Raw genomic sequence first — 7,437 nt, 5'->3', positions numbered from 1 at the left:
TAACTTCGTTATAGCATACATTATACGTAAGTTATAGAATATATATATATATATATATATATATATATATTACTTTTATATTAAACATAAAATGTGTACAAGTTTGGAAATGAAAGCCTATTAATTTTTTTTTTGTGTCACAGGGTTGAATAAATTATATTTCTATATTGCGTAATAATAACGAGTTATTTTTTAAAAGCGATTTTTCTAACTCTGACGTTATTATTACCGTAATGAAAAATTATCATTAGTAAATTATTATTATAAAAAAATGCGTATGCCAAGTACATATGTATTGTTAACGATGGTCGCTATTTATTGATGATTTTTATTAGTCGCTATATATTCAACGATTTCTTACAAAACTGCAAAATTACAGATGTACTTGTTCAATTAACTTAATTTTTTCATTTTTTAAATTTTGATACAGTCCCAGGCGCCCTTGTCACTTCGGCGCCCTAGGATTCAAGCTCCAAAAACTGACAGGTGCTATTGCTGCTCATCCTGATACAATTTTCAACGCCGAATTCAAACGGCGATGGCAAAGATACTTTCGGAGATTTACCATTGTCTTCCGACAGGTGGCGATCAAATAAAATTTGACGTTCTGGATGGAGTAAAGGTATTCTAAAACCTCCTGTTTTATTATGCAAATATGTATAATTTTTGTATAAAAAATACTTTTCTCTTTTTCACCGATTCGAAAATCCTATCCTTCCAGAAAATACATGCATTAATATGTATCTGGAAAGTAGAATTTATGTCGAGAATGATCAAAAATTTCAAAATTGATATATTTTTTACCATTTCTTAGTGTAATGGCGTCTCAGCTGTTAAGTCGTGACAACATTTGCTTGATACGAAAGCTTTACAATCTGTATGTATGATATAATAGTTCCCAGACACGTAGTTTACACGAACAAACAACGTTGTTCTTAGAATTAGACTTAGACGCTTTATCGCGACAAATTTGTTGACAAAAATTGACATGTACGTGTGACTGCATGTATCATAGATTGCGTGAGATATTACTATGATATAAAAAGACATGTCGATGTGCGGCGCCCAGCGCGACTTCTGATGATTTCGTTGGTTTTTGAGCTTTACTTTAGGATCCCCTTAGGAAAGATGATGCTAAAGCGCTCAATAGTAATATCTTTGATTCATTTCTTACATTATATTATCTATATTCTATTTCTTACATTACATTATATATTATTCTGTCTTACTCAAACGCATACATATGTCTTTATCTAACATATGCCAACACTATCTATTGCAAGCGCGCAACTACACGAATTTCGGCTCTCAGTCTTCGCAAAACATTCATATACATGTATACATTTTCCATTCGATGAAAATACTTTTCTTCTAGACTTTCAATCTTAGTTCTACAAATCGTTCGTTCCAGTAATATGATCTCAGCTGCATATTTATTTTTAAAATATGGACTCTAAAACTTATGTCAAGCAAATATATATCTGAGATGACAGCTATATGAGCCAAAAGTAAATGAATTTTTTAATTTTTTTTCGATTTCCTCATGAAATCCAGTGCAGCTGAGGTGCCTATTTGTGCACATTTTAATTTATGTAATAATAATACTTTTGCAATCGGTAAATCCAATTCGGAGATTTTTCGAGTGGAAATGTGAGTAAAATAGTAGAAGGCTTTAGCATCGTCGTCTTAAACCTTGGATTTTTGGTACAGAATCTTCTGTCACACAGTCACGCTATGCTCTGCGCTACGATCGCCATTACGAACATATGTATACATGCATAAATAAATCTTTTTATTTTGTTTGATAAATTTTGTTTTGATCAAATAAATCAGAGAATATAATCATAACTCAAAGTGGAAATCTAATGCCATACGCGTAGCTATTGTCGCTCGTAAACAATAACTTCTCACACTAAAAAAATTTCCTATATCTAAATAATTTTTTTTGAATAATTCCAAATAAACATTTCTTTACAGCAAGTAAATACAAGGTGATGTTCCGATATACACTGCCACTACTGGCAGTACTAAAAAATTGTTTCGCTACTCAATGCGCTGCGACAGCGTCTAGTTCCCTCAATGACGTTATAAATGATAGCTATATATTGCCACTGCGACAACTGCAGCTTTTGAGGTGAGGCAGTTACAGTGCAATATGGCATCGTTTAGAGAAACACAACGCATGAAAATATTCGATTTAGAAAATAAAAAAATATAATCATTATATTTAAGTGAATATTTAAGAAAATGCACTTATGTTTATTTTACCGAAAATGACTCTTAAAATACCACATCTGAATATTTATTAACTATGTCCATATAATTTTTAACACGAGGTGTCGAACTACTTAAGTTATTAAATTGGTGATCTCATAATTAGTTCTTTTTCGAAAAAACTATCGCTGCTGCTTTCGTTCAAAATTTATTGATAATTTAATGCGTTTATCTATCTGTTTATATTGTCTATTGTAATGCCGTTCTCTCCGAAATACAACATTACAATAGTGCTGGCAGTACAACAATTTTAGAATGACTGTGGCAGTGCATTGTTGTGACGTCATGATAGTTACATTGTCAGTAACACAATATTTACTACATGTAAATATATATTAATTGTAACAAGTTACATACGTTTACTTTTAATAAATATTTATTTGAAGTAAAGAAATGTTTAATTGAAACTATTCAAGAAAAAAATTACTTAGACTTAAAAAATGTTCTTTTTAATGAACAAGTGATGAAATACGCACGTCTCATTGAGCAGTCTTATCTCATCGAGCGCTTGCATTTAGCTGAAGGTTGGGCGAAATTGTCTGTTTTTATAAATTAATAACTCGCTACGAAAATTGTAAAATGGTAGAAGATTTTTCTATTCAGTTTAGTCTTTTCTACTCAATTTAGTCCTACTTCTATGCGAGAGAATTTAATCATTAATTATCAGATACCTATAAGATTGCAACAATAAGTAACAACACTTTTATCAGTTTAAGTTGGATTCTAGTGTTTAAATAATGTTATGATTTCATATACATCAAGAGTGTGTTCGGGGAGACACTATTCGTACTATTTAGCGTTTATTCGTACTATTTACAAATTGTTCGCGGAGCTGCAGATAGCGCTAACAAACATGATCATGACATCACTAATGGTATGTTACATCACAACTGCGCGCTATTTTTTCCGAGTGTATTGATAGCGTTAGCGTTTACAGATCCGTGAACGACCCTAGCATAGCGTTGGTAGTATTTAACATTCGTCAAAGTTAGGTTAATGTTTAAGGGAATTCTGTTCTCGAGTGTCACCAAACTTTTCTCTCTTAAAATTTCGTAGAGTAAACGTACTTACGTATGTGTGAATTTCAAATTTTATCATAATGAATGCAATCTCAATTTTAATCTCTGCTGATAGCTTGCCATTAGGCTGGAGTGAACGTAATTCTTGCTTGTGTATCATCATTAACTTTTCAAAGTTTCTGTGAAGTGCAACTAGTGTATTTGATTTCATTATAAATGTGAAAGCCTCATAATTTTATTGGCAAATTTTAATTTCCGTGTACAGAAAAAAAATTGCGGTGTAGCGCAACAAGATATTCCACTGCATGCTTAAGATTTTTCTTTATTAGATGTAGTGTTTATTAGATATGCTTCTTCTTCTGAAATCAACAACGGATGCTCAAGGATTCTTCCTTTTATCTGATTAATTTATTTAGTGTAATTATTAATTTTTTGATTTAGTTTCTACATTGTTCACAGCTTCGACAAATTATCATAGAGACTGCAATTGAGATTGTGTTCTGTTATTCACTATGAGAAAATAAAAAATTTACGTTACAAATACTTTACAAAACTTAAAAATTTTAATTATAGGGAAAAGTTTGATTGGTGATTGAAAACAGAATCTCCTACATTAACTTAATCTCGACGAATATATCTCTCTGATTAAACGCTACCAATGCTACGCTAGGATTGTTCATAGAGCTTGCTAACACTATCGTGCTATTGACTCCAAGAACAGCATTGATAACGTTTGCATCCATAGCACGAATAATGTCTCCCCGAACGCAACCCAAGTTTTACAACTGCGCGCCAAAATTATTTTTATTCTTTACATGCAATCTTAACCCGATCTTAACTGATCTAATAATTTTACAATAAATATTATTGTAATTTGTAAAATATTACTCTACTTTTTTATGTTCGTATAATATTACAATAACATTAAATATCATTATTTTTTAATAATTAAATAATATTGTTAGGAGTCACATATTTCTATTAATATTTTAAAAATATTATTTAATATTATATAATATTATATAATATACATATATAATTATATAATAAGTTACATTTAGTATTCTAAGAGAATGCGCTTAAAATATTACTTAATATTAAATAATATTACATACTTAGGGAAGAAGAAAGAAAGAAAGAAAGAAAAAAGAGGGAGGGGAAGAAGGGAGAAAGAAAAAGAAAAAGAAATTGAGGAAATGCAGTAGGAGGAAAGAAAAGAGAATGAGACGAAGGGAGAAAAGAATAATCGATTGTGAAATAAGAATTTAATTCATTATATAGCTAATTTGGCATTTGGATAAAGAAGAACTAAATTGTCGAGAATCATCAACTTGGAATTTGCGTTACTTATGTAATTTCGATTTATATTTTATATTGATAAGGATCTGAATTGAAGGGTTCAAACGTTTATTTTATTCGTTTTGTTACATCCACATGAAAATAAAGAATTTTCTGTGCTTCCGAACAGCTGATGTAGACTCTAATGGACTTTTTTTATATTTTTCATTGATAAATATTTATAAATATGTATAAATATATATAAATATTTATAAACGTGTATAATCATATACGAAATATGTCCATACATTCCTCTTTCTTTTAATTTTTCTCTTTCTTAAAATTACTTTTTACAAAAACTACTTTTTAGTGTAATAAAAATAATAATAATGTAAAAACATTAAAAATAATTAAAAGAGTAATTTTCACACTATTTGTTTTAGAAAAAAATCAAGTTTAAAGAAATATAAAAAAATTACTTATGTATAATTATATATAAAGTTATGCATAATTTTTTTATGCATTGTATGTAAGTAATTATGCATAATTGTATGTAAGCAATTTTTTTTACATTTTTCCAAATTTGTTTTTTTCTTGAACGAAAATTATACTTTTAATATTTTTTATGTTTTTACATTACTATTATTATTTCTATTATATTAAAAAGTAATTTTACAAAAGAAAGACGGATGTATGAACATATTTGTATGGACATATTTCATATATGATTATACATGTTTATGAACATTTATATATGTTTATATATGTTTATGCATAAAAAATTTTTACCGGGTATGTTGCTTAAATTTACAGCATGCTGAGCTATTCTACTTAATTATGGGTAAGTCATCTTCTTTCTACCTTTTTAAAATAATTCTTTTAAATGATCATGTATTAAATGCAAAATATTTGCGTAATAATAGTTATGTAACTGAACACATGTGTCGATATATGTTGTCGAATGTACTTTGAAGACCGATTGATTGATTGTTAATAATAAAGATGCGGTATAATCATTAAAATATAATACTGAAATATTATTAGGAAGAGCGCAGTCTTATGCCGCCTTCGTTAAGAATGATCGAGAGAGAATGTCCCAAGGTATCTTTATCCTTTTCTAACTTATACTCAATTTTAAATGCGCATGTGTAGTACACGGTACTGTTCATATGCAATCATAACTAAGTATAAGTTAGAAAAAGACAAAAATACTATTTGAAACATTCTTTATCGAATCGCGAAACTAGCGCTAGCATTTATTCCAGTAGTAATATGTTTCAGTGGGCACAATTCACGCGATTCTTTCGTGGCTTATGAGAAGTATTGAAACGCAAGAAAATACACTCACACTCTCTGGAAAAAATACAAATAAAAGAATTATATAAACGAAGAAATCTTGAGAAAGCTGCAAAGAAAAAAATATATGTTGTATTTGTGCAAAGTCACATCACAAATTTTTGTGTGCAAAAATGTAAACGCAATAAAAGAACAAACAGTGTGATAAACAAATATCTTCACGAAAAATCTATTTCTGATAAACTTAGAATGCATCATGGCATAAACGAATGATTTTTGTATAAATAATTTTATAATAATTATTGATTTGATATTAATTGTAAGAATAATGAATTTGGGAATTTACAGAATTTACAATATTTTTCATCGTTCATATTAACATATCTGTAATTGTAATCTTTTACGCATTTGCGATGCGTAAGACAATATTAAAAATCAGTCATTTGATGAATAAGATTCCAATATCTAATATGTTAACCTGGTATATATCTCATTTTATTTTCGAGATATAAAATTTCATTTTCTCATTGCAATCTTCTTGCGAATTATATCTTCGATCAAAGTAGAGAGATGATTACGTAAAACTCTAATTTTATGAGTTAAATTTAAAATAAAGTCTTGTGGAATTTATATTAGAGTAAAATTTATAGAGCTTGTTCTCTTCTCATTTGAAGAAAAGATTGTCCCTTTCATCAAGATCATGTTGTCAATATTGATTAATTTTATCTAACATCAGTAATATTATCGCGTGATACTCATCTATTATCTTGTCATAAAATTATAAAGCCGCAGCATAGATTTTTGCATAACGCATAACACATAGTACATAAGAAAATCAACCAATCAGACTTCTTCCTTTCTTTTCATTTCACGAAAAAGAGAAACTTTGATTGGTTGATTCTCTTATGCCTATGCATTATGTTTTATGTAAAAGTTTGTGGCGCGATCTATAATTTGTAGATATCAGCTAATGTTTTTCTAAATCAATTTATTTGCACGAAAGCATTTATATTCTGAAGAAAAAAACGATGATTAATATTTTTATTCACTTGTTAATAGCTAGTAAAGGAAGATTAATAATTTTTTTGTAAAATACAATTTGTTTATCCAGTAAGAAAAATTAATAGTTCATTATAAAGATTGATTTAAAATATTTTAATGTTCTGCTGTATTTATATGTACCATAAATACAATTAACTGCACTGTAATTAACACTGTAATATAATTAACTGCATGTAACATGTATATGCGTGCGCGTATATAATTTTAGATGAATATAATTAATAACCTGAAAGATTTACACCCCCTCTCCTTTTGGGAGAGGGGAGAGAGAAAAACAGCAGACAGACACAGAGAGAGAGAGGGAAGGGAGGGAGGGGAAGGGGAGGGGAGGGGAAGGGAAGGAGAGAGAGAGAGAGAGAGAGAGAGAGAGAGAGAGAGAGAGAGAGAGAGAGAGAGAGAGAGAGAGAGAGAGAGTAGTAGTAGTAGTAGTAGTTAGTAGTATATATATATATATATATATATATATATATATATATATATATATATATATATATATATATATATATAT

At 28.9% G+C, this 7,437-nt stretch overlaps 1 protein-coding gene across 1 annotated transcript in view; it reads right to left on the bottom strand.

Annotated features, from left to right (window-relative positions):
- Positions 1 to 7,437, bottom strand: part of LOC105622176 (glutamate-gated chloride channel) — a 419,590-nt gene that overhangs the window by 128,620 nt on the left and 283,533 nt on the right. The gene's annotated exons all lie outside the window — the stretch shown is intronic.

The sequence above is a fragment of the Atta cephalotes genome (genome assembly GCF_000143395.1).
Source record: "Atta cephalotes unplaced genomic scaffold scaffold00002, whole genome shotgun sequence".
In the NCBI taxonomy this organism is placed as follows: domain Eukaryota; kingdom Metazoa; phylum Arthropoda; class Insecta; order Hymenoptera; family Formicidae; genus Atta; species Atta cephalotes.
The sequence above is the reverse complement of the archived record's forward strand: the minus strand, read 5'-3'. Positions and strand labels throughout refer to the sequence as shown.